This window comes from Mauremys mutica, chromosome 5 (genome assembly GCF_020497125.1).
Source record: "Mauremys mutica isolate MM-2020 ecotype Southern chromosome 5, ASM2049712v1, whole genome shotgun sequence".
Classification (NCBI taxonomy): domain Eukaryota; kingdom Metazoa; phylum Chordata; order Testudines; family Geoemydidae; genus Mauremys; species Mauremys mutica.
This window is the reverse complement of record NC_059076.1, coordinates 82797206-82823888: the sequence shown is the minus strand read 5'-3', so window position 1 is coordinate 82823888 and position 26683 is coordinate 82797206. Positions and strand designations below refer to the sequence as shown.

At 43.8% G+C, this 26683-nt stretch overlaps 1 protein-coding gene across 1 annotated transcript in view; it reads right to left on the bottom strand.

The window, feature by feature from the left end:
- STOX2 (storkhead box 2) overlaps nucleotides 1-25193 on the bottom strand; it is a 219495-nt gene extending 194302 nt beyond the window's left edge. The window contains exons 1-2 of the mRNA XM_045018659.1: nucleotides 24727-25193; nucleotides 24020-24416 (exon numbers count right to left, since the gene is read on the bottom strand). The gene's annotated coding sequence lies outside the window, so the exon portion shown is untranslated. The remainder of the gene's footprint in view (nucleotides 1-24019; nucleotides 24417-24726) is intronic.
- Nucleotides 25194-26683: the final 1490 nt, after the last annotated feature.

The following is a 26683-nucleotide window of genomic DNA, read 5'->3' as shown; positions in this document are numbered from 1 at the left end:
ATACACTCCAGTACACCGTACCAGCAAGCTATTTATAGCCGGTACGGCGTACCAGAAAGATACAGCAGCAGCCCCCCCCCCGCCGAAGGAGGGATGGGGCTGGGAGTTCTGCTCCTTTCCCCACTGCACCACCCAGCAGGGAAAGGAGCAGAACAACCAGCCCTGCCCCGTCCTTCCAAGGAGCTGCATCTCCGTCTGTGTACTACAGCAGCAGCCCCACCGGAGGAGAGGGCTGGGGGGGTACGACTGGGAGGGGCAGCAGTGGGGAAAGGAGCAGAACGCTGGCAGCTCCTCCAGCGGCTGTACCACCCCCAGCCTCGCCCCACCAGCTCTGTCCTCTGGCGGGGATGCTGCTATGGTACACAGAGGGAGGATGGAGATGCAGTTCTGTGGAAGGGCAGGGGGCGGGGGTGGGGGTAGGGGTTCTGCTCATTTCCCTGCTGTGGTTCCCAGGAGAGCCCTGTCCCGAAGTCTCCAGTGCAGCAGGAGGAGGACAGGGAGATCATGGGGGCCCCAGGCTGGAGGAGTCGCATGGAGGGTCACATGGGTGGGAAGGTCACGTGCCCGCCTTAGCTAGTGGCCTCCCACCCCCACCGGTATGAAATGGATTTTACTTGCACCACTGTGCACCATTGGGCTGGGTTGGTGGCTTGCTACTCCACATCAGTATGTGAGGTCCACATCAGTTTTCTTGAGATACACTTTCAGTGGGTCTTTGTAGCGTTTCCTGTGACCATCATGGGCTCTCTGACCATGAGCGAACTGAGAGTAGACGACTGTTTTGGGAGGTGAGAGTAATTGTAATAAATAATTCCTTTTGTAATCTGCCTCCAGTTACCATAAATCATTGGCTTCTTATAAGATCTTGCAATTTTATAGCTCAGGGAGGTCTCATTGTTTTTCTTTCAGTGACAGATACAACTTCACAGACTCATTTTTCTGGTCCTAAAGGGAAAAAAAAATGATGAGTCTGTAAAAGGAGAGCGAAGGCAGTACAATAGCTGGCGTATCAGTGCTGTGATCTCATGAAACCTGACAATGGTGAATTCAAACTGAAGCCCCTCAGAGGCAAGGAGGGGTGAAAGCCAATACATCAAGCCAGCTGGATTTCAGTTAGAGAGACTGCTGTACAACCAACTATTTCTGCACTCCCTACTTAATGGAGTCAAACTGCTGATTGGCACACTTTAATCATGTGTGACCTGGAAAAACTGGTGACCTGACCCACCACAGGGAAAACATACTTGTATCAAATCTAAGGTTTCCGTGAGTCTCTTGGCTACATGGTGCAAGTAAGAATATATCTAAAGTCTTCCTGTAATTTCTTGATGTAAAAACTGGTATCAAATTAGTCATCAGGAGGAGAGCAGTGTAACATCTAGTGAATACAGAAGAAAATTATTTGTATGACAGATCTACACACACACACACGCGCGCGCGCAACCCCCCCACCCCCATTATTAGGTATATTGGAAATTAAACAACAGAAAAACAATTTTAAATAATATTACATGTGAAGCACAAGCTGGAAAACACTAGAAAGCTGAAAATTAAGGAGGAGGAAAATTAAGGAGGAGGTTAATTTGTGCCAGTTTCTGTTCTAGCCCCTCCTCTTCCACATGCTTGTGTTTCAGAACATTTACTACCTTTTAGGCTAAAATTTGTGGATACTTGGCCTAAGCCTAGAGAAATCGGAGCAAAAATCTGTTTAGCCATTTGGTAGTGATGAGAAAGTAAAAATACATTAACTCCCCACTGTGAAAATTCTGACTTTAAAAAAAAATTAAGTCACAAGGGTAACACAAACTCTGATACATCAGACATGAGTAACTAACAAGTTTTTTTAAATATAGCAAAGAAGTTTTGATTGTATTAGTAGAGAATGCTCAACACTGTTCAGTCCTCATTATTACAAAGTCATTTATAGAGACCCTTGCCAAGGAGCTCAGGATTCTGTATAACAGAACAAGACCATAATAAAATAGCACACTTAAAATACAAACTAACACTTAAATGAGAAAATAGGAGAAAAACTTTTAAAGAATGAATGAGACAGACTGAAGGAGAAGAAATAAATACAGGGTCAATGATCCCTTTAAAATTATGGCTTTCAGATACCTTTCTTTTCCATGTGGTGGATGGCAAATTGAGAAGTATTTGAGAATGGAAGAGTATCACTGTAAGTTCAGGGCTTAAACTTCCACAAAGAACAAGACAGTGTTCCTACTTCAAGGAGTTACCAGCTAACAATGCACGGTAACTTGCCCAGACATTGCTAGCAAATCAGAAAAAAAAAGTTTCAGGAGACTTGATCAAAGGGCAGATTCTTCACTTAACACAATCAGATGTGCCCCTACCAACAAGTTATAGACAGACAACTGTTGAGCCTACATTTAAGAAGTTTTAGACTTAACTGCTTACAAATGCTAATGTCATGTATCTATATGGATACTTTAGGAGGCATCTATTGCATAAGTTATACCATCAAGAAAAATGCAAAGATTTTGCCAGTTCCTCGCTCACTATACATTAAGCTTTACAATGTAGAACACACTGAATTTTTGCATTATGTTCTTATAAAACTTTTCTACCTGATTATACTTAAGATTCCAATAATTGGAAGGCCTCAGTAGAAGGTTGTTTTGTTTTTATTCTACCACATCTTTTAAAACCCAGCTGACCCAAAGAGCAGGAGGCAAGGCTAGCAGTAGCCCGAAAGGCGAGACATGGCAGTCATGCAAGCAAAAAAACCTGATGGTGTACAGTTAGAAGAGCACAGTCTGGAAAAGGTGCACTTGGGAATATGCTCTGCTTTGCCATCATGCTGCAGTTCTTCAAAGGAACAGGAGAAACTCCACAAGATGGCGGAAGAGCCAGCCTGTGACAGAGTGCAGGGTGCAAACAGGTGAACCTGCACTGTGACCACTCAGATATTAATTAGTTCTCCTGGAGAAAGCTGATGGGGGGTAATTAGTCAATCAGACTGCCTGGGTGAGCCAATTACCTCATCGGCCCAGAGCTGACAGAGGCACAGGGAGGACAAGAAAGGGAAAGAGCGGGGAACAGGGCTAGCTGAGCCTAGCCACTCAGAGTACAGAGACCTCTGCTCCTCTCAGTCCCTTGTGAGAGGGCCAAAAGCTAGGTTAACACTGTAAATGGCCTGTTGCACAGGGCTTGTTGTGAAAAGGGTGGAGGGGACTTAAAATAAAAGGACACGGTGAAGGCACAACCATGGAAGTCTGTTCAGTTTCAGCAGGGAGGAAGCAGGAGAGGAGCAATGCCCTGTGAGACACCTCAGGTCTAATGGTGGTCAAGGTTCTGTTTGTGGGGGGGGGAAAAACCACAAATGTTATCCTAAAGACTCCAGGCACCTGACATGCCAAAATGTTACATCATACCTAGAGAATGTGCAATTTTCATAATATGACCCTTCCTCTTTCAGACAGTTTTTCAGCAGCAAAATAAGTAACAATGTTGACATTTAAGTTGTCATCACTGGGCTTCAGAGTTAACACTCCCTGAAACAGAGTGTGCTAAGTAGGTCACACCTTCCACTATTATTGTCTACAAACTCAAGCCCACATCTTTGTACCAGCTTTCACCCAGATCACATTTTAAAAATTATCTTCACAACCATAATGCCCAGGTATTTAATTTTTCTGGATGTCAAGAGGAATGTCACCTAGGAAAAGTATCTAATGGTTTGGCTGTCACAAGCTGGCCCTCTCCACACACACCGGTGGGGTGGGGGTTTAATCTCATGCTTTTTTTTAAGCCTGTCCTGCACTCTAATGTAAAACAACAACAAAAAATAGGTCCTATATTCTTTCCCTCCCCTTCGTCTGCTGCATCTTTCCTTCATTTCACTAGCAGCCCAATCCAATTCTTACTCTCAGTGGAAAAATTCCCCTCTGACTGAAGCAAGAGCTGGATCACACCACAAGATGGAGAATTCAGCATACATCCAGCTTTGCCTCCTCCTGCAGCCCACTTTTCTGGATGTTCTGGCTGTAACTAAAGCCTTTCCAGATGCATCAAGTCATAATGTGGCAAGCTAAGGAGGCAGCTACTTATCCATTCTATCCCCAAGTCAATAGAAGGTGAAGAGATTGTGACCCAAAATTGGGCCAGTTAGTAAGCTTAGGGAGGACTAATGACCCATCAGAGTTTGGCAGAAAGCAACACGTTTATTATACTGATAGCTAAGCTCAAAAGAAGGGGTAGGGGTGTCACACTCTCATACTCACGCTCCCAGGACAGGCATAGAACTGGAGATGTCAGGATCCTTCAAGGTAAGTGTCCCACAGCGCAGTGATGGACGATGCAGTGAAGGTAAGTCTTCCTGAGGCACGATGAAATGCAATGCGGCAAACCATTGGCCAGGCGGTCCGGGCAAAGGGCCTTCACGGGAGGTACAATCTTGTGAGTGCACTCCTGAGCACATGGCCCCTTCTCCTTTTAAGGACCTGCTCCTATGCCCTGCAACTAGAGATGACTTAGCAGCATTTGGTTGGTCACACTCCTCCTCGGACAGTGTCCATGCATTGGGTGTGTGATCGCTGCCTAATCAGAGTGCCAGACATCTTGTCTACTTGGGAGCGCTTTTGATCTTCCAGCTGCTCAAGCAGCCCATTCATTCCACAAGCATTCCAGGAAGGAGTGGGAGGGGGAAAGCCACTTCACAGGTATTCAAAGAGAGAGAGAGAGGAAACAAAAGGTGGGGGCGAAGGTGTAACAGACCTTTTGAGCATACAGGTTATATATAGCATACAGATCACTGTTGCTCCTACAGATATATGCTCTATTACAGAGACTCAAGCGACTTGACAAATTTGACAGGGTTAATTGTCTTCTGTGGTGTTAGAGTTCCAATTCATCCTGTTTTATACAAAAATCCATCTCCAATTTTTCTTGTTCTTAAAACCAATTTACTTCTTGCAAATAAATAGCTCAGTTGAGCCAACAGAAGTCTGCAGCAAGACACAAGATCCATATTAAAAGTGTGAATGGTCCTCCCCATCATGAGCTGAGACTAACTTCAAGGCCAGTATCTTTTCCTATATCAGCAGCAAACACTTAATCTGGGTTGAACCCTGGATACATACAAGAGCAAAAAGGAGAACAGACAAACAGGAAACACTCAGTAACAAGAACAGCTGAGGAGTCTAAAGTCAGACTGAGCCAAATGATTTAATGAAGTGAGTAAATATTGTGGTTGCCTAGAGAGCAATTCAACTACAGAAAGGAGAGCAAAGTTACAATGAGCAGGAAAATGAAGTTATGACAGAAATAAGCACACTTAGCTGATCATTTTGTTTTCTCTATACTCCATTCACCAATTCATTATGGCAGAGCCTCTCAACATTTAAAGCAAGGTAAAGTCAGGTTTATTAATCATTTCAAACTTATAGTTATATTGCAGTTGTTTAAAGAAGCTGTTGTTCATATACAAACAGAAACTGAAGCTATGGAAGTAACTGTCAGAAGAAAGATGTCGCAGAAGGCAACTCCAGAGTAAAAGGAAGTCAAAGACCCTGACAAGGCCCGTCTACATTAGAAGTACAACAAAACATAGCTGAGCCAGCACCCCATGGTTGCTTTGTAGAAAAGCTACAATGTGTCAACAAGCTTGAGAGTCCACACTTGCTGCAATGCCTAGCCATTTTCGTATCTGTGCATTCTGGAAAACCATCCCACGTTGCCTCAGAATGGGGCAGTGTCCAGAAAACATGCACTTAGAACACCGTGTGGGGTGGTGCACACTGTGTTGTCCTACTGCACAGAGAAATACAAGGAAAGAAGACCAGTCAATCTGTTACATGGGCAGTCAGGCACAATTAAGAAGTCCTGTTTAGACAGCAAAATAGGTATTGAATGAGGAAGACAATTGCAAATATGAAGCTGTTGGCTGACACAGATACTAAACAAGTATTATCAGCAGGGGTGGCCAATCTGTGGCTCCAGAGCCACATGCAGCTCTTCAGAAGTTACTATGCGGCTCCTTGTATAGGCACCAACTCTGGGGCTGGAGCTACAGGCACCAACTTTCCAATGTGCCGGGGGGTGCTCACTGCTCAACCCCTGGCTCTGCCACTGGTCTTGCCTCCATTCCACTCCTTCCTGCCCCCTCCCCTGAGTCTGCCGTGCCCTCGCTCTCCCACTTCCCCAAGCCTCCTGCATGCCACAAAACAGCTGATCGGGAGGTGCAGAGGGAGACGCTCATCAGCGGGGCTGCGGGTGGGTGGGAGGCACTGGGAACAGGGAGCTGATGAGGGGCTGCTGACGTATTACTGTGGCTCTTTGGCAATGTACATTGGTAAATTCTGGCTCCTTCTCAGGCTCAGGTTGGCCACCCCGGTTTAGAGCCTGTTGTACAATTAACAGGTAACAATTTGGGTAAAAGCTGTAATGCAGGCAGGGCATGAGAGAAAAGAACGAAGATCAATTCAGAAAGAGATAGAGAAGAGAAACTGAATAAAATACAAAAAAGAGGGCATGAAAAAATAAGCAAGAGGTAGAAAAGAAGGTTATCGGGAAAAGTGCAGCAACAGACTGCTTTCCACTACTATCTTACTAGGATGTAAAAATACCATTTGAAAATGGACATTCTCTTCTCTTGCACTCAAACAAGTGACACAAAGAGAGAAAATGGAAGTCAGGGACAACTAGCAATAACTGTGGGCAGACATTTTAGTAATACTCCTTGAGACCAATGAAAGGTAGGAACCATATAGGTAGGTAGATTAGACCAGGTAGGAAGACTAATGACAACAGCAGACAGGCAGCATGGCCTGTCTATGCAGGGCGAGCATCTTCTCTCACATTTCATCAGACTGCAGTTTGGCCCTGGCACAGAGCCCACCACTGGAGTGAAGATGAGCTGTTACATGTATGCACAGGCTTTTAAAGTAAAAGATAAAATTGAAAAAGGTTAATTATGGATCAAGGCAAAACATATACTTATTAAACGCACAGCAAAAGGTATTTAAGAGGCAGGAGGTTAAAAGCCCCATGAAGTATCAGGGCTTGGAAAGAGGACTTATTTTCTGAAAGTACCACTTCTCAGGTGATCCAAGAAAAAGTTAACAGCCTATTGATGACAGAAATCTGAATCACCAGGAAGACAGTACCTTAGGTTTCAGAAAAGACAAACTCGCCCTTTTGCTCTCAGTTTTCCAGGACAGGAGTAGATCTATTTTCTGCATGTGTTAGTGTGGCATAGTGGTGCATATAGAACAGAAGTAGATAGTTAGGAATGCACTCTACTGCTGGATAGGACAGTTTAAGGTCATCTTGGGGTCCAGATCTCATTCTCTTCCTTCAACTACCCCATTAGGAAAAGATTGAAATGCATGAGAAATTACATACACAGTACTAGACTCAGGCCCCCCACCCCTCCCAGGGTCCTTTGTCTCAGGTTCACAGGCTCTTTTGGTTCTTCTGTGTTTACAAACCAGGACTCCAATACCACTTGAAAAGCATGTCCAATGAATTTGGTGGGGGGTTGGAGGTAGGACATCAAGTGAACGGCTCCTGCATTGTCTCTTAAGTGTTAGCCATTCACCTGCCATCTGAAGCCATTATACCCTTTCCTGTCTAAGTGCAGACATCTTGAATTAACCCCATCCTTTCATACAGTAAACAAACAGAACATATGGTATTCATAAATTTAAGAAGGTGAGTACTCCCAAGGTCAAGGCAGGTTGAAGTTATACATGGGATTAGCTACGTGGTGATTCAGGGATGTTGTGTCCAAGGTGCTGAAGATGCCACCCAAGAGTTCAGGGAATGCATTAGGAGGTCTCCGTTATTTACTCAAATATTGAAAAGTGAAGTGAAAGACAAGAACTCCAACTGCAAGTCACCTTAAGCTTCTGACTTGCAGATATTCAGCACACTAAACTTCATCAAGAAAACTAACACCTCATAGTCCTACATTATGTTCTTTCTAACCACCTTTGACCTCATAGCTGGTTGACTGAAAGAGGAAGATTGATGTCCCAGCTTCCCAGTGACATTCTGCGGAACTCTCAGGAAGATGAACGCAAATGTAGCAACACAACTACCATCAATATTGTAATCAACCAGAAACAATATGGACAATTTTTGGTTTTTAAAACAGGTTTGGCAGCTCTCTGGCATGCTGCTGCATTACATCAAAATAACACATGCAAGGCACTTGTTCACCTCACAACTAACCTGGCCAGTCTCCTATTCTTTCTCCCTCCCCAACATTCTCCTCAAAATATACAAACTCATAGCGAAGGAATTTTAGATGTTTAAAATCACAGAATCTCATCTTTAAAGTGACAGTGACAATTTTAAAAAGTCCTTTCTGTCTGAAAGTGTTTTGCTCAATATTGTTACAAGAACTGAAAGATTTTTTTCCTTATTTTTTCCAATTTGTTTACTTTGTGGTTTTGATAGCACTTTCTGCATGCTCATTTCCACTGTCTCCCCCATAGTACAGAGTCAGTTTCCTTGCTATTTGTGAGAGTCTTTTCATAATAAAAAGGAAAATTTGTCAAACCATGAAGTTGGCAGGGAGTTCAGGAGCAGTGAAGCTAATTTTGAACTCAGTTTTGGAAACTAAATAATTTAAGTCTCTTTCCTAAGATTTTCATCAGCATGCTAGCAGCCTTAAAAAAAGCAATTAACAACTAAAGTGTCAGTGATACACAGTATATTTTGGATGCTGCCTTCCCATTTGCTGTATGTATTTAATATAGACCTTAAAATCCTGGTCTGCAGCTGGCTAATCCAGCCTTATAACCAAGTAGCTAAGTAGCATTCCCATTGTGGAGGCCAAGAATTAATTAATGAAGTTCAAACAAGTAGGAGACCTAATCACAATCTTAACACAGCCATAACCTCAATGTGCCAAACAACCAAGGAGTCACAAATAGGCTCATTTTATAGTAAGGCCATGCCTGCCCTCCTATGCCATTTTTCTGCTTTTCTTTTTGGCTCAATGTCTTCCAAGCATTGTAAAAACATAACAGGCTATATCATGATAAGAGGTTGACCAAACACAAATCGGTCTTTTTTAAAGGAAACACAGATTTTTAAGAATATTTGTACGGAAATTCTGTGTAGATTAAAATAAAATGAGTACCAAAAAAAATGTATCATTCTAACTATAGACATTAAAGAGTGGACAGAAAGGCAGGCTATTAATAGCCAAAATAAATTTTTCTTATTTGAAGTGTTCCAAGGAGTTGTACTCTGAATAGGAATTCAGAAAAAAAACTCTTTTAAAGATGAAATGCCCATTTTATAGTCCCAATAAGGCACTTCAAACTGTGCTGTTTAACACACACTGTCAATGTATTGGAAGCACTTGGCATCTAATGCTTCACTGCATATTTAAAGTTTGCAGTAGTGTTAAACCACAGTCATAAGAATCTTATTGCTAACTCATTTCATTTATATTTTATTATATTGTTTGGTTTAACATTACAGAACATGTAACTTTAAGTAAACAGTATGGACTACACTTGCACCTTGCAATCAGTCTTCCCTGAGTGAAGGGATACTGGTCAGTTGCACTGCCCCAGAAGCAGAATAGAGACCACAACTTGCTCCCTGGTTCCCCCTTGCTCCAGGAAGGAGAAGTAATCTGCACCAGCACTTATCTTGGAGCAGTTTACTCCCTGCTCTTCACCAGCCTAGTTGGGCTGGCATGCACAACTGGGGGGTGCAGGTGTGTGAAAGAGGAGGGGGAATGACAAGGAGTTGAGCTAAAATCTTTTGGCTAGCGGCTCTCCTCTCTTTTGTTGGTGACCAATTATATGAACTCTGCATAGGGGCCTTACTCCCCTGAAAAAGTGCATTGGCCAGTTCATGATTGAGCCCTAAGGTGTTAAGTGCAGTAAGAAATGCATTTAAAAGGTCTGCATTAATGAAATCACAGAAACTAAGGTTATATAAAGAAATGAGAATAGAGTATGGATATTTCAGTGTCTTGAAGTAGATCTCAATTATCTAAGCTTTTTATAGAAAAGTAGATGTGACTTGGATACAGTTTATAAGAGCAGCAAACTTCTATACAGTAAGAGTTCTCTTTGTTAATCAGTTGCTAGCAGAACTCAAGGTTAAGCTAAAAGGATACAGTGTTTGACTTGTGTGTTTGAATTTTGCTGTGTTTTGTGATAAGAAGCAAATGAAAGTAATTTCTCTGTAGGTTGTGCTTTAGTAACAAATAATTGCAGTGTACGGCTTAAAGGGGTACAGTATCTTCGTAACAAACAGCTTTTATACTAAAACCTTGACATACCACTTATCCTTCTTGAAATACATCCAAAGACAACTCTAAAGTTCACTTTACAAAGATTTAGTGTACTGTGTACACTCATGCACAGTATGTTCATAATCCAAATTCAAACACAGGCTCACTAGAATCCCCGAGGCAGAACTAGAATCCTGATTCTTAAAAAAAGGGGAGAGGGAGAGAGACAGATTGTCCAGATTCTTTCCATATTTTTCTTTTAATCCTTTTAAGCGTGCAGCATTTGGGTGAGAATCATTTATTGTTGTAAAAAGAATAAATGTGTTAGTCTCTAAGGTGCCACAAGTACTCCTGTTCTTTTGGCGGATACAGACTAACATGGCTGCTATCCTGAAACCATTTATTGTTGTAGTATACATAAATATAATGAATGATCTGGCCAAGCATCATCAGGACATCATTTATTTTCTGTTCCTTTCTATATGTAGATGTGCCAATCAACCACCTGCAGGTGCATTAACAAATATATATGCCACCAGCCTAGATCTCACATTAAACTCCATGTCATAGGCTGATGGATAGAGTGCACTGCGTAGAGGACAGTGTGCTTACATATGGGGTGGAGAAAAAAAAAAAAAGTGTAATATATTTAAATACATTCTCAAACCTGGCCCATCCAGGGAGCAGGTTCAACATGGAAACTGGATACTGTGGTAATACTGTAGCAACCAATATCCATGCTAGGGAAAGGGTTTTTTTAAAATATATATATAAAGATAAGATAAAAACAAAACGCAAAGCTCTAACTCATCTACTTGCAAAGCAGCATTTAGGCATAATTGTTGTTTAAGTTGTCACTCAGTCGACATGTGTTTACAACCACAGTTCCCCATACATTCACCACCACCTATTGCTAGTATTTTCCTTTCAGTAAGCAGTGGCTTTTAGCTGACTCCAAATAAGAGCCCCATCCTTCATCACTCAAAGCTCTTATTGAAGTCAGTGGAAGATGTGGATGTGTAAGGAATGCAGGGCTAAGCTCAAAGTGTCTTTACTGGGAAGACAGCTGCAATTTCAGAGTTGCATCTTCTGGGTTTCTGTTTCTGAGAGTGTGGCTACACTTAGCACTTCAAAGCGCAGCCGTGGCAGCGCTTTGAAGCGCTAAGTGTAGTCAAAGCGCCAGCGCTGGGAGAGAGCTCTCCCAGCGCTGTCCGTACTCCACCTCCCTGTGGGGAATAACGGACAGCGCTGGGAGCCGCGCTCCCAGCGCTGGGGCTTTGACCACACTGGCGCTTTGCAGCGCCGCAATTTGCAGCGCTGGAGAGGGTGTGTTTTCACACCCTGCTGCAGCGCTGCAAATTTGTAGGTGTAGCCAAGCCCTAAATTGCTATCTTCAGCGCACAAAAGAATGTGGTTAAAGCTTTGGAGTTCCCTTCATCTGAAGTAGACTAATTCTTCTGGCCAGTATAAGATAGGAGAGGTTTATAGTCTGTATGTATAACTTGAGGTAATAAGATTGTAGCTCCTCGGAAAGGATCACTATTAAAATAAACAAAGATGTTTATACTTCTATATGATTTGCATTACCAAGAAAAAGACTTATTCAAGAGCCCCCAACTCAATTCCTAGTAGAACAGTGTTTTCGTGAACTCCTTTACCTACAGAGAGCCCCTCTAGGAGAATACAAATCAACAAAAGAAAATGAATGGAAGTTTAATAGATCTATAAAGAAACAGTATAAGCTTTACTTCTTTCTATAACTTAATTGCATTGAATGGATTGGGTACTGACAATAAATAATTACAAGTTTTAGCTGTAGACCAAAAGCAGGAATTATAGCATACCTTAGAGGAATATATATACACAAGATAATAAACACCCCAGTATTCCTGTTCAGCACAGAGTGATACCATACTTACACATGATTACACTGAGCGAAAACTCACTCTACTGCCTAGAGAGATGTTTATATTTAGGCTTGGCAGAATTTGATTTTTAATTTCAACAATATCAATTTTTTATTTTTAAGAATGGTCATTTTTAAACTATTTTTTATTTTTACAGTTGCTGGAAATTAAAGGGGAAGGAGGAGTGGGATTATAATTAGGGTAGCACTGACAGTAGGGCTGTGTGGGGCTCCTAGCACAGCCGAGGGACCTGAGTCACCAGGGTGCAAGGTTCAGGGGAGGCTGCAGTCCTGGCCCGGGGAACCTGAGAGACTCCCGAGCAGGACTGCAAGGAGGAGGATGAGCCCCCAGGCACAGGGTGCTGCTGAACAGCTCCTGCCCTGCGAGTGACAGAGGAGCTGCCTGGGGCTCCCTGCAAGGTCCTGCAGCCAGTGACACTCAAGTCATTCCAGGCGCAAAGCATGGGGAAGGCTGCTGTCCCGGTGGGGCAGACCAGAGATCCCTCGCCAGGGCCAAAAAGAGGATTGGGCGTCACCAGCCCTGCGGCAGCCCAGTGAGCCCTCCGCAGCCTTGCAGTCACAGGAAGGAGGCGCAGGTCTATGACAGAAGGGCAGCAGAGGGCTTGCTGGGCTGGTGACGCCTGGCCCCTGCAGATGTAAAGGGTGGCAGGAAAGGCTGCACTCCCGCTGACTGTTACTAATCTACTTTCCCCCTGTCATTTTCAGCGTGTCAGTTGAAGTCAACATTTACACACCCCTCTCAATGTAATCAATCCTCCCAAGCCTGTTTATGTTCTATGCAGAGTTACAGAATTAACAACTGTAGTTTGATAAAAGCAACAAGCTTAATTATAGGAGGAAGTACTATCTTGAAAACAAGTTTTAACAAAACCAACTGGTCAGTGTAACCACTCTGCAGTGCCTACAGTAGTCCAAGGGAGCAAGAGTCAATTTATATATTAATTATTTTGAAGTAACAATGAGTTAGAGTTCTCAGTAATTCCCTCGCTCCAAAAGTGCCCGCCTACTATGTGCACAGATATACAGAAAAGACCACCGGTCCTGCCCCCCACCCCACCCAATTCTTGTGACCTCTTATGCCAACAGGAAGTGTCAGGAGCTAGTAGGCATCCAGACAACAGCAGTGATCACAGGAGACAGAAACACACATACCCTTCCACAAGGGTCATATAATAACTGGCACATTTATCTGAAGAATCCCTGCCTCATTTGTCACACACCATCCAACTTCAGCAGTGAAAGAGACAGGGGCACAGAGACTCAGGGTACGTCTACACTACGGGATTATTCCGAATTTACATAAACCAGTTTAACAAAACAGATTGTATAAAATCGAGTGTGCGCGGCCACACTAAACACATTAAATCGGTGGTGTGCGTCCATGGTCCGAGGCTAGCGTCGATTTCTGGAGCATTGCACTGTGGGTAGCTATTCCGTAGCTATCCCATAGTTCCCGCAGCCTCCCCCGCCCCTTTGAATTTCCGGGTTGAGATCCCAGTGCCTGATGCGGCAAAAATCATTGTCGCGGGTGGTTCTGGGTAAATGTCGTCAGTCACTCCTTCCGCTGGGAAAGCAACGGCAGACAAGCATTTCATGCCTTTTTTCCCTGGATTGCCCTGGAAGATGCCATAGCATGGCAATCATGGAGCCTGTTTCGCCTTTTGTGACTGTCACCGTATGTGTACTAGATGCCGCTCACAGAGGCGATTCAGCAGCGCTACACAGAAGCATGCTTTTGCTTTTGCATGATAGCAGAGATGGTTATCAGCCATATTGTACCATCTACCATACCATAAATTGGTAATAAGATGATCGTGGCTACCAGTCCTTTTGCACTGTTCCATTTGCTGCTGTCATAAGTGCCCCTGGCTGCTCTTAGCCAGGGGCGCAAAAGCCAAAATTGGGAATGATTCCCTCAGTCAATCCCTCCTTTTTGGTATCTAAAAATAGAATCAGTCCTGCCTAGAATATGGGCAAGTGTACTAGAGAACCACTGTATCAGAGAACCAGAGAGCACAGCTGCTCTGTGTCAGATCCTGCAGAAATTATGAGTTGTATTCTATTCACAGGGGGTGCTCCTGCAACAACCCCACCTGTTGATTCCGTTCTTCCCTCAGCCTTCCTGGGCTACCGTAGCATTGTCCCCCCACTTGTGTGATGAAGTAATAAAGAATGCAGGAATAAGACACAGTGACTTGTTAGTGAGATATGAGTGGAAGGCAGCCTCCAGCTGCTATGATAGTCCAGACAGGACAGTAAGGAGTGTGTAGGAGAGGAGCCCAGCATCCCTCTGCTAGTTCAGGGGCAATTGAATCTTTTCTTTACACATGAAGGGTGGGGGCTGATGGAGCTCAGCCCCCTGTTGCTATGATGACGATGGTTATCAGCCATACTGTACCATCTACCAGGAAAAATTAGGACCAGGCACCCTTGATCGACCTAACAGATGCTAGTAAGCATGGTTACCAGTCCTTTTGCACTGTCCCATGTGCCAATAGGCTGATGATGAGGACGGATACCAGTCATATTGCACCATCAGCCACCCATGGCGTGGGGGGAGCAAGGATGTTGGTGTTGAGTGCTGCACCATCACGTCTATCTGCAGCATTCAGTAAAGATAGGGTGACATGTAAAAGAGTCAAGAGAGGATTGTTTTCCCTTTCACTTCTGGGGGTGGGTGGGGGGGTGCGTAAATTGCCTAGCTATGCCCTGACCCACCGCAGACACTGTTTTTGACCCTAGAAGCATTTGGAGCTCAGCCAAGAATGCAAATGCTTTTCAGAGACTGCAGGAACTGTGGGATAGCTTGAGTCCTCCAGTCCATGAGCGTCCATTTGATTCTTTGGCTTTCCGTTACGCTTGTCACGCAGCAGTGCGCTGAGTCCCTGCTATGGCATCTGTCGGGAGATATTTAAAAAATGATTTTGAATTTCGTCTTCTGTAACGGAGCACTGATAGAACAGATTTGCCTGCCCTTACAGCGATCACGTCCGCATCGTCCATGCGGGAGCTCTTTCTTTATTTTGATTTTTAACTGCATCACCACCCGTGCTGATCGGAGCTCCACGCTGGGCAAACAGGAAATATTCAAAAGTTCGCGGGGCTTTTCCTGTCTACCTGGCCACTGCATCCGAGTTCAGATTGCTGTCCAGAGCGGTCAGTGGTGCACTGTGGGATACCGCCCGGAGGCCAATACCGTCGATCTGCAGCCACACTAACCCCAATCCGATATGGTAATACCGATATTAGCGCTACTCCTCTCGTTAGGGAGGAGTACAGAAACCGGTTTAAAGAGCCCTTTATACCGATATAAAGGGCCTCTTAGTGTGGACGGGTATGGCGTTAAATCGGTTTTACGCTCCTAAAACTGGTTTAAACGCGTAGTGTAGACCAGGCTATAGTCAGGGATCCAGAGGGTCATGCAGTATGGAAGTTGAATGGTATATCATAAATAAGGCAGGGGAGCAGTGAGAATAATACCTAACAATTGCTTCATTCACTGTGCACCATCAACCTGCAAACTGAAAAGACACAGGTCCAAGGGAGATTTATGAATTGTGGGGGGTGGAAGGGAGAAGAACTATGGTGGGAAAGTGTTACAGCTGCCTGTGCAACTTTCACTTTGGCATATCCCGACTTCCGAGTACTTCACTTAATGCTAACTTTCTTTCAACATCATTTTTTCCTTAGAATATACAGGACATTTGCTGAACTAAAAGCTTGGACAGTATGGAAAGAGTTTACTACTGAAGTTATCATCACCACCAAGTACTCTTTAGTATACAATGCTGTTCTCTGTGGGGGGTGGGGGGAAAGAGAGGTGGGGAAGGGAGAGATACAGTGCTATCTGCCTATGAACCTTATAAATCCTTTATTCATGTTGCACAATGAATACAATGCACCAGTGTATTTGGCTTTGCGTCTGGATCAGGAGCTGCTTTGAGTGAGAGAAGAAAAATGATGATGTATTTATTTTTCATTCATGCTTTTTATTTTCCCAGTGAAGTACTGAAAACCATGATTAACTAAACACACTGTATACAGTTGCTTAATGTATGGAAAATGCACAAATCCAATTTGTGTTATTCAGCTCAAGGAGGGTTCCGCTACCAGGTGATCAAAATATTAGAAACAGTTCCATAAGCTAACAAGTGATACATGGCAAATGCCTATCAATCTTTCTTCCTCTCCCTCCCCCACTCTTACCTAGGAATCTTTCTTCCTCCCCCACTCTGAGAAACTACAAGATATATTCATTACGCGATCCTACACTTCTTAGTAGAAGTACTGCCTGAGTGGGGAGAGTCTTACTTCCGACAAAATTCCTTAGCATTTCCATCATACTGTCAGTTTAAAAGTTCACCCTACCTTGTTACTCTTGTTATATTCTTCTTTTAAAATCTTAATAAATGCTTCATGGAAATAAAACTTATTTGAGGATCACTGCTCAGCTCAGGGGAAGAGGGGAAAAATGTTGCCAAAATCCCCTTAGTTCCCATGGCAATACCAAGAGGCACACAAAGGGTGCATAGGAGTGTGTGGTAACCTCCTCCTCAGAGGTTTTATTACTATGAAATCCAACACACATGCATTGAAAAGAAATTTTCACGGTTTAAAGGAGATAATTAAGAAAAAGAAAATACATGTTTTATGACTGGCTATAAATCAATAGCATTTAATGTCTAGCAGCCTACACATCCTACAGTCAACCACTAATGACTAGAAAATCACCGCGAAAGAATTTCTAAAGCTAAATTAGTGGGGTGTTAATTTTTCGTTGGGAGGGAAGAAAGCAGAGAATGGGAGCACTTAGCTTCAACTCAAAAAGCTGTAATAATAACCTCTCCACTGTTATGCATGGTAGCATATAAACAATGGACAATGCTCCAATAGACCCGACTGTGCTAACTGGTGCTATTTAGTTTAATTATTGCTCAGACATTCTTGAAAATTCAGTTTCAAATATCAGCTTTTAAGTGGGGAGACTACTTTTGGGCAGGACCAAAAGAGTGATTGTAAAGGTTGGTAACTTCGTTTTAACCACTGTTAATACGGTGCTTATAAAAAGGCATGGCCTTTCCATAAAATGTATGAAAGCCTTTCAAATAACATCTAGGACTCAAAGATCAAGCATGAGCAGTAAAGGAGGAAGTTACAAACAGGCAATGCAAGAGGAGATGAAGACATGAAAAGGTGTGTGCTGAGTTGGAAACACCCACAAACAGCGTTGGTGAGGTAGCAATAGGCTGATTTGTGTTGGCACAGGGGACATGAAAGGAGGAGAGGTCAGTGTCAAGGATAACAAAGATTAAATAGTGGAGGCAAAGGAAAGGGGTGTCAAACAGGGAGTGTTTTTCTAGCATTAATTTTATAACACTCATTAAAGACATAAAGTTACAGAACATTGCAAAATTACAAGAAAGCTTGCAATCAGTTCTACCACACATGATTAATTCCATGCCTGGCAGCTATTAGTTCACATAAGGTAACCATTTTCCCTATCAGCACCCTTCATATGCCAGACTCAGCTTGCTCCAAGTCTTCAAATGTTTTCCAAAGCTCTCTCTCCATCCAAGGCAGAAATTTAGACACACCCTATAATTTCCTAACACCTGAATAACTCTGATCATTTTAAGCTTCAAAATGGAAGCATTACAAGCTGTTACAATAACCAGTTAGTGTAAGGAAGCGCTGAACACTCCTAAGAGACACAACATTGCAAGTACAGTATTAAGCATGTTGTCACCCTATTTGTACTACACTAGAATAGGGTAAGATCCTACATTACTGCACAGATTAGAATACTTGGACATTACAATCCCACATGCACCTTAAACCCATTTACTTTCTGGTTCACATGCACCAGCACAGCACTGGCAATATCACAGTCACCCCCAGCTCTTGAACTGGAAACTGTGTTTTCAGAAATATGAAACGCTATTTGTTTTTAAATCTGGGTGTGTTAAAGGAATTATATAGACACCATGCAGATCTCTCCTCTTGTTCTGTGCATTTTCTGTTAATTTCTCACATACAACAGAAGTTTTTCACTCCCTTTTCCTAAACAACAGTTTCTGTTGAACCACTGTCTCCAATCTCACCCTTGGATACCTTATTCCACAAGCCAGTCCTGGGCCTCAGACCACCACCACAGATTTAAGCAACTTCACCTAAACCCTAAAAACAAGGGTGCATCTACAATTACAGCACAATGTTAGCACTTACATTATATAAGAGAAGGGAAGACTGATCACCTGTCTGGGCCTCTCCAGCCTCTCACACACACCTGTGCCTGCCATTCATGTGAACACAGAGGAGAAAGAAAGGAGACACCTCCTGCACATGGCAGTCGAGGAAGTGAGGGAGGGAATGGGGAGACACTTCCTCTCCCACTGATTGCTCCAGGACAGGAAGCATATACCTCCAACACTCCCCCACCCACAGCCCTCTCCCACACACGCACACCCATCTTGGTGTGGGGCAGAAAGTTATAACCCTCCTCATCAAGTGTCCAGACATGCAAAAATAAGTAAAAAGTACTACTACCATTAGCAGGAATTGAATCCACTATGTTTCACAGGATTACATGGCTCTCCTGCCATGGCACAGAGAGAAGTAACTGACAGCACAGAGGTCAACCACAGCAAGTGTTCAATGCTATTACCGCATTGTCGTAGCCACATCAGTAGCTGAGCAGCCTGCTGTTCTTACGTTGGTCTCTCTACTATCATCACTTCCAAAATAATAGAATAGCTCCAGCCTCAGACCTAAATGCCACTGAAGTTCTAGTTAGATTTTTCCATTCAGCTCCCAAATATCCACTCACCAATTATAAAATATATGATTGGTTATGCTTATTCTGTCATTGGTTTAGAGTATGTAAAAATACCAAAAAAAATTAAAATTTAAATATTTTCAGTTTCAAGTCTACTACTCAGTGCTTTGACCTGTAGAAATGGAGACCAAAGCATCAGAAGTCTTAAATAAATTGCAAATCATTCACACTTTAGGCGCCTAATTATGCTGAAAATGCAATTACACATTTAAACATATGATAATGCCCCAGGACTAGTCCAGTTGATTTGCTGCTTCTTTAGCATGTCTGTCTACCCATGCTGGGAAGCATCCTTCCAGCTGCTGTTTAGACATAATCAATAGGGATGTGAGGGGTAGCTTCTTTGCTCTCAAACTTCTAAAAGCATTACAGTACATGCAAGTGTGGCTCTCTACAAATGGTCTGAAATTGTCACACACATGCACTTGGTGGCAGTTTAGTCTTTCCCATCTTATTAACTGCAACTAAAAGTATATTTCATATACAGGCACTCTCAAACATTCCAATTGTAACTTCATAGTTTATATCAAATGCTTTGTTGGAGGGGGTTAAATCACATGCCAACTTTAGGTTCTGGTATTTGTAAATGCAAAAGAACATCAGCTAAAACCACAAAATGCATGTTATTTACACTTCAGCAAGGCTACTTATTAACAAACTTTGAACTAGAGTTATATTTCCATAATATGGGAAGGATACAATTACCTGTTTACATTCCATTTCTCATTCTATGTAACCACAGCATCAGATTACTAAGGTTAGAGTCACAGGACACCATCCAACAACCGTTGGCACTATAGAGGCTGAAGTTCCACAGCCACCTCAAAATAAAACAGACGCTGCCACCATTACCCCTCCCCCACACAAGCCCCGTTAATCCCTAAACATGGTCTGCCCATGCCTTCCACCAAAGTGCCCCACTTCTCTGACCCTACTGGAACCACAAAACTACCTTATCAGCTGGTCTAACCCCAGCAGACAACTCCAAAGAGTAGGTGAAGACAAGGAACAGGTTTCAGGCCCATTTCATTTTTAAATTAAAGACAGCCATTTTCAGCTGGGGATGGGAGATTCCACATACACAACCATTTGCTGGCTGCTGACATTTAGGGCAACTCTTGTTCCAATTCCCAGCTTTATGTGAGCCCCCGCCCATCATTTCCCCTCTCCACTCCCGCTTTGAAGAGGGTGAAGGAGGGCACCATTTCCACCAGCAAGAGAGGACTTCCTATACTACCCCTCACATCCCTATTGATTATGTCTAAACAGCAGCTGGAAGGATGCTTCCCAGCATGGGTAGACAGACATGCTAGCTCTGCCCAAGCTAGCATCTAAAAATAGCAGCATGGCTGCAGTGGCACAGGAAGCAACTCAGGCTAGCCACCCACGTACAATCTCACCTGGGTACTATTTCCCAGTACTAGCTTGAGCAGAACTCATAGGTATCTACCCACACTGGGAAGCACCCTCCCAGCTACTGGGTAGACATACCCTTGGTTGGCTTGGGTGAGATGGAATTTCTGCCAAATATGGAGAAAGAGGCCCATCAATTGACTTTTAAGATATAAGGCTTGCCATGGGCTTAGTCCTTCTAGGTCCTCCCTTCCAAGCTATGTCTATATCTTGGCCAATGCTGCTTGCATAACATCTTTAAGAGATGACCTTTCCTATCCATCCCCACAGCTAAAATTCTCATCCAGGCTCTCATCTTGATCATTGAATTCTCAGGTCTTGACAAATGCAGTCTTGCCCTGCTCCTATCCATTCAGAATGCTGCTGCCAAGATTATTTCCTAGCCCACTGCTTTGACCATGTCACCTCTCTCCTTTCATCCCTCCACTGGCTCCCCCTTCTCTATCACACCAAATATAAGATAAGATGTTTATCTTCACTTTCGAGGCCCTTCACAGTCAAACCCCCATCTTGCCTATCATCTCTCATTTGCTACTGAGTTGTCAACAGTTGCCTACAATCAGTCCATGATGCCAGCCTCCACTGCCCACTTGTTAAGTTTTCAAACAAGCATCTTCATGTTATCTCCCATGCTGTCCCTCATGATTGGGAGGAGCACCCCATAAAATCTGCATAACTAACTCATCCTCCTTAAAACTCTCCTGCACAATGATGCCTACAAAAAGCTTGATAAGAAACAGCTAGGCTGCTGGTGTGCTGAGACCACTGCCTATCATGTGACCAGTATTGTTTCCTTGTTCTCCCCATCTAACTGAATTAATCTGTTGCCTCTAGTCTTATACTTACATCGTAGGCTCTTTGGGGGCAGGGCCCATCTTTCATTCTGTGTTGTAGAGTGACTAGCACAGTGGGGTCCAAATCTATGACTAGGGCTACTGTTACAGTAATACACAATTATTACACAGCAATTGAACACTCTAAAGAGGGGGAATGGGGAACAAGACACATTAAATACCAAAACATTATATTAAATCCAAATTGAGGTTGAGATTTTAAGCAACAAAAAACAAGACATTTAAACTTTGTTCCCCCTAGTAACTCTACTCAGGCAATTCGCACCAGAAAGGAAATGTCTTATTTAAAAAGATACGAGGATGCTCTCAGGTTAAAAATTGTGTAACTCTGTAAGCCGTTTGGGGAGACAATTTGTTTAAAGTACAAGAGGTAAAGAATTGCTGAACAAAGAGAAAGTAGCTTGTTTCACAGTCAACCATATTAACCAGGGAAAGCAATAGAACATTTACACCTGTAAATAAAATCCTGAAACTAGGTCTTCCCTTTGTAAGTGAAATTGTCAGAGCTACAGTTTGTAAACTACCCAAGGTGGTAGTTACCTGTTAGAATTTCAGTTCCTGAGTCATCCTTCACTGTCCCAAAACACAGTGGAGAGTCACAGCTTAATTTCTTGCACTTTAGCAAGTTAGAACAAATACTGAAAACAAAAAGCGCTCTTTTTAAACTCAGAAGGATACACTAATTCCTAGACTACAGACAGAAATACTGCATGAATGCAGGTTCTCTCTCTTGGGGAAAGGCACCATTATTTAGAACTTCACTCATCAAAACATGACACATCAATTAGTTTCAAAGGCCATTTATTGAATTGCAAAAGAAATTCACTCCTAGTTTGATCCTTTGTTTCTTTACCAAAAAAAATACCTATTCTGGCACATACAAACTCAAGCCATCCAGAACACCCACATTACACACACACACACACATTGTAGCTACAGATTATAAAACTATGGACTATTTCTGTTGTAATTAACTGACTACTACTCTAGCAGAGTAGTTAAAGGTCAAACCTTAATTCAAGTGCCACCACCCACATTTAATAATGTTTTAAAGGAGTATCTGGAAACTTGTCAGTTTTCAGAAATTCCCCCATCAATGTATTCATCTTTTCGTTGTGAAACTACAATATAAGTCAGAAGTAGTCGATTATTTTTTGTCAAGGTCTAAATTTCTTGATCAAGATATAGTCAAGGTCCAGATTCCAGAGAAAATAAAAATAAGTAAATAAATAAAAATTTCTGGTTCCGTTCAAAAGCATCTGGCAGTCCAGATTTGGCCAGTGGTCTGCCTATTGACTACCTGCGATATAAGTGAACCTGAGGGATTAGTGAAAAAAAACAGAATCAGACTAAGTATAACTGATGTTTCAAACAGCAATAGGCATTTTTTTAAATATGTCTAATTTACAGTTTTAATTTCACTCTCTAAAGAGAAAAAATTTCAAGAAATGTGATCCTAGTACAATTACTGGATTAACTAACAGCCTGTTTGGACTACTTTTGAATGCAAATTACTTAAAATAAGTGGTATGCATCTTTATAAAGTAACATTTAAAAAAAAATCACTCATATGTCCAGAATTGCACAGCTTACATGTTTGTTTATTCTTCTGTAGAGGCAAATGTTTTGAGAATTTGAAAACACTATTGAACACATGGTTTCCAAATAGTTAGTCCTTTAAAAGTTTAACAAGTACTGAGATTATAAAGATAAAATGGAATATCACAATGAAATGTCCATAGTTTCTACTGCTTACCAAACTCACTAAAATCCAGAACAAACACAAACCTAGCACTTAACCACAATATTTTTATTCATAGTAAACATTGCTGGATATATATATGTTGAAAGCAAAATTATAAAAATTGTCTTTTTCAGTGCACAGCACCACTAAATAAAGAATAGGCACAGAAAGTTTAAGTGGTTAACTAGTGTGGCTTTGTACTGATGCACTTATCTGGTAGAAAGGTAATACCTTGAAATGTATCTCAGCATGCAAGATAAACTCACTCCGGTACTGCACATTTTACAATCTATTTATCATTGCTCAGAACAGGTTTGGCATTGTACAGAGATTTGTGCAATTTAAGGAATGGCAAATGCATTAAAGTTTATCCATTATATCAGAAGGAAGAGCCTGGTACAGGGAATCCTTCATTGAACCTGGCTGGAGATAAGAGAACAATGATGTTGAGAGAGGTGGTTGTGCCTAAATTATATCAAGGAACTAGTGTACTACTTGAACTTTTGACCCCAACTGCTAAAGCATGAATTGCTGATTAAAAGAAGGGAATATAACTGATTTGGATATTTATTCAAAGCACAGTTGAAGAATGTGTAAACTTGAGGGAAAACTAAGGAAAAAAGAACGGGCCAACAACAAAGAGAACGGTGGGCTACCTTAATATCAGCCTCACTCACAATTCAGGATCAGCACCATTCCAGCTGCCTTTCCTCTCACATTTCTCTCTCTCACACACACACACACATTTTGGCTTTAACTACACTAGGATTTTTGACCCAGAATTTCCTACCATTGCTACCTCTAGTGAGCGTCACTGGCAGGAGCAACAACGAGTGTACCTGTAGGAAAGAGGCACCGAAGAGTACCAGCTTTCCAAGAACCACGTCCTGCAGACCTGCTCTGTGTAGGGCTTGACTGAGTGTATTGGGGGGAGGGAGCTTGCAGAGTCTAGGCACAAACTTCGCCCTCCTGGCAAGCGGGAGCCGAGCGAGGCACCGGCGAGCCCAGCAGCACTTACCCAGGCACTTGATGCGGAAGCCGGCGGGCGGCTTGAGGGAGCGGCGCGTCCAGCCCTCCCGCAGCACCTCCAGGTGCTCCTCCTTGCCCTGGATCAGCAGCACCTGCTCGTCCAGCCAGCCCAGGAAGAAGGTCTCGGCCACGGCCGCCGTCACGCGCGGGTTCCAGAAGTGCTGCATGTTCTCCTGCTTGAAGTCCGCGAAGATCTCGTAGCCGATGTGGTGGCGCCCGAGCTGGGGGGGCTCATCGCCAGGCGGCTCCCCCGGCGGCTGCCGCTCTCCGTTCTCCTGCTCCGCCTCCAGCGCAGCCCCGGGGCTCAGGACGATGGCCAGGGAGTGCGGGGCGATCTGCAGAAACTTCTCCGCCTTCCGAGGCATCGCTGCTGGGGGCCGCAGCCTCTGCACGAAAGAGACACCCCCGAGCCCCCATCAAGGCAGGGCGGAGCTGGGCGCATCCCCCGCGCCTGCACCGGCCGGGCTGCCCCTGGCGCTGCCCCTCTCCCCAGCACAGGCCTAGGCTGCCTCCTGTCCCCCCGCTGCACGCGTGCGCCCACCCGCCTGCCGCCCCGGGAGGTGCAACGCGGTGCTGGGCGCTGACTTCTCCTGCACTGCACAACCTGCCGCCCCCTCCCCACCCAGCCTCGTGCTCTGCAGCGAGCCAGCTCCCGGGGGGCGGGCTGGGCTGCTGAGCCCTGCAGACGCACGTTACCTCCTGTTCCAGGCTCCTCTCCCAGCTCCAGGCAGGCTCTACCCTGTCTCCAGACAGGGCATCTCGGGGCGCCGCGCTCCCTGCTCCGGGGTCCCGGGGAGGGGCAGGTAGCGGGGTCCCGGCTGGGGGAGGGGCTGCAAAGCGGCTGGCGCTAACACGGGGGGGGGCAATTAACCCTTTCTAGGAGGAGACACCAAGGGGTGGGGGGTCGCGCCTGAACTAAACAGCGATCGCTCGGGCAGGGCTACCCTGAGGTTTGCTAAGGGAGGAGGGATAAAAGTGCAGCCACCAGAGCCTGCCTCCCTGGGCGTCTCTGTTACTGATCTTTGCTCCTCCTCCCACCCCTTAGCTCTACTTCTCCTCCTATAGCTAGCACCCCTGGCCTTAGCCCAAGGGCCAACGAAACTCAGTGCTATCAAGCTCTTTCTGGCAGGACAAGCTGTACAAAAGCGGTGTTAAAAACAAAATTCCTCACATCAAGGGTGGGCAAACTATGGCTGGAGGGCCACATCTTGCCCTTCAGATGTTTTAATCCAGCCCTTGAGCTCCCGCCACGGAGTGCGTCCAGGGCTTGCCCCGGTGACTCCTGGAAGCAGCGGCAGGTCGCTCTCGAGCTCCTAAACATAGGGACAGCCAGGGGGCTCCACACGCCAACACCCCACATGCTGCATCTACAGTTCCCAGGGGCCAGGAACCTCATTTCCGGCCCCACCCCAGAGCTCTCAACCCAACCCCCAATTTTGTGAGCATTAATTGCCAGTCATACAATTTCCGTACCCAGATGTGGCCCTTGGGCCAAAAAGTTTGCCCACCCCTGCCTTACCTCCCTTGGAAGTGACACCTCAGATTATTACAAAGGAAAAACTTGTATTTGTTTTCATACCCAGCCAGCTGCAACCCCATGGCACTTTTTGGACAGGTGAAAGACATTGCTCCTGGTCCAAAAAGTTGCATAAAACTCTCATTGACTTTTTACCATTTATTCTAGTTTTGTACTTTTGCATTTCTTTCAGCTTGGACAATAAAAACCCAATGAGTTAGTTTCACTTAAGTTCTCATGCACTGATATATTTTGCATTTCTCTATCACCTTCCATTTGGGGATCTCAAATCACTTTACAAACATTAATGAATCAACCCTCACCATCCTCACAAGAGTGTTGTAGTCCCCTTTTCAAAGATGCGGAAACTGAGGCACAGAAAAAGTAAAGGCCTGATGTTAAAAGCACTGAGCACCCTCAATACCTACTGAATTCAATGCACACCTCTGAAGATCAGGCCCTAATTGATTTGCCACAGGTTGCCCATCGGAGAACCCAGATTTCCTAACTTTGGGTATATCTGCAGTGCCACCGGTATGACACTGCAGCTGTGCCACTGTAGTGTCATAGTGTAGACATTTGCTACAGTGACAGAAGAGGTTTTCCTGTCAATGTAGTTCATCCACTTTTCAGAGAGGTGGTAGGTTGATTGGTGGAAAAATTATTCTATCGACATAGCCATGTCTACACGAGGGGTTTGGTCAACCTAGTTGTGGCGCTCAGTGCATGAAGTTTTTCACAGCCCTGTGATGTAGCTAGGTGGATCTAATTTTTTAGCGTAGACCAGGCCTTCTAGTTGAGAGCTTTTATCACAAGGCCATCTTTCCTTCCCAAGTTCTTCATTACCCTAATACTGGAGTTGAAAACACTACAAGGGGAGGTTGTTTTTTGTTTTTTTTTTTAAAAACATTCATTTTTTTTAAATTATGAAAACATTGGTTTCCTATCGCTCTTCAGTTCTGTAACAGCTTATTGCCACCTTCTCAAGTGAAAGAGGGAGAAGGTTGTGCCCAAATCCAAGGCCCACCAAATTCATCCCAATGAGTCTAAAATCAATTGTAAGCATCCTTCCTCTGATAGTTATATCTGGTCTACACTGGCCAAGTGTACTTAAACTACATTAGCATGAACTGGATT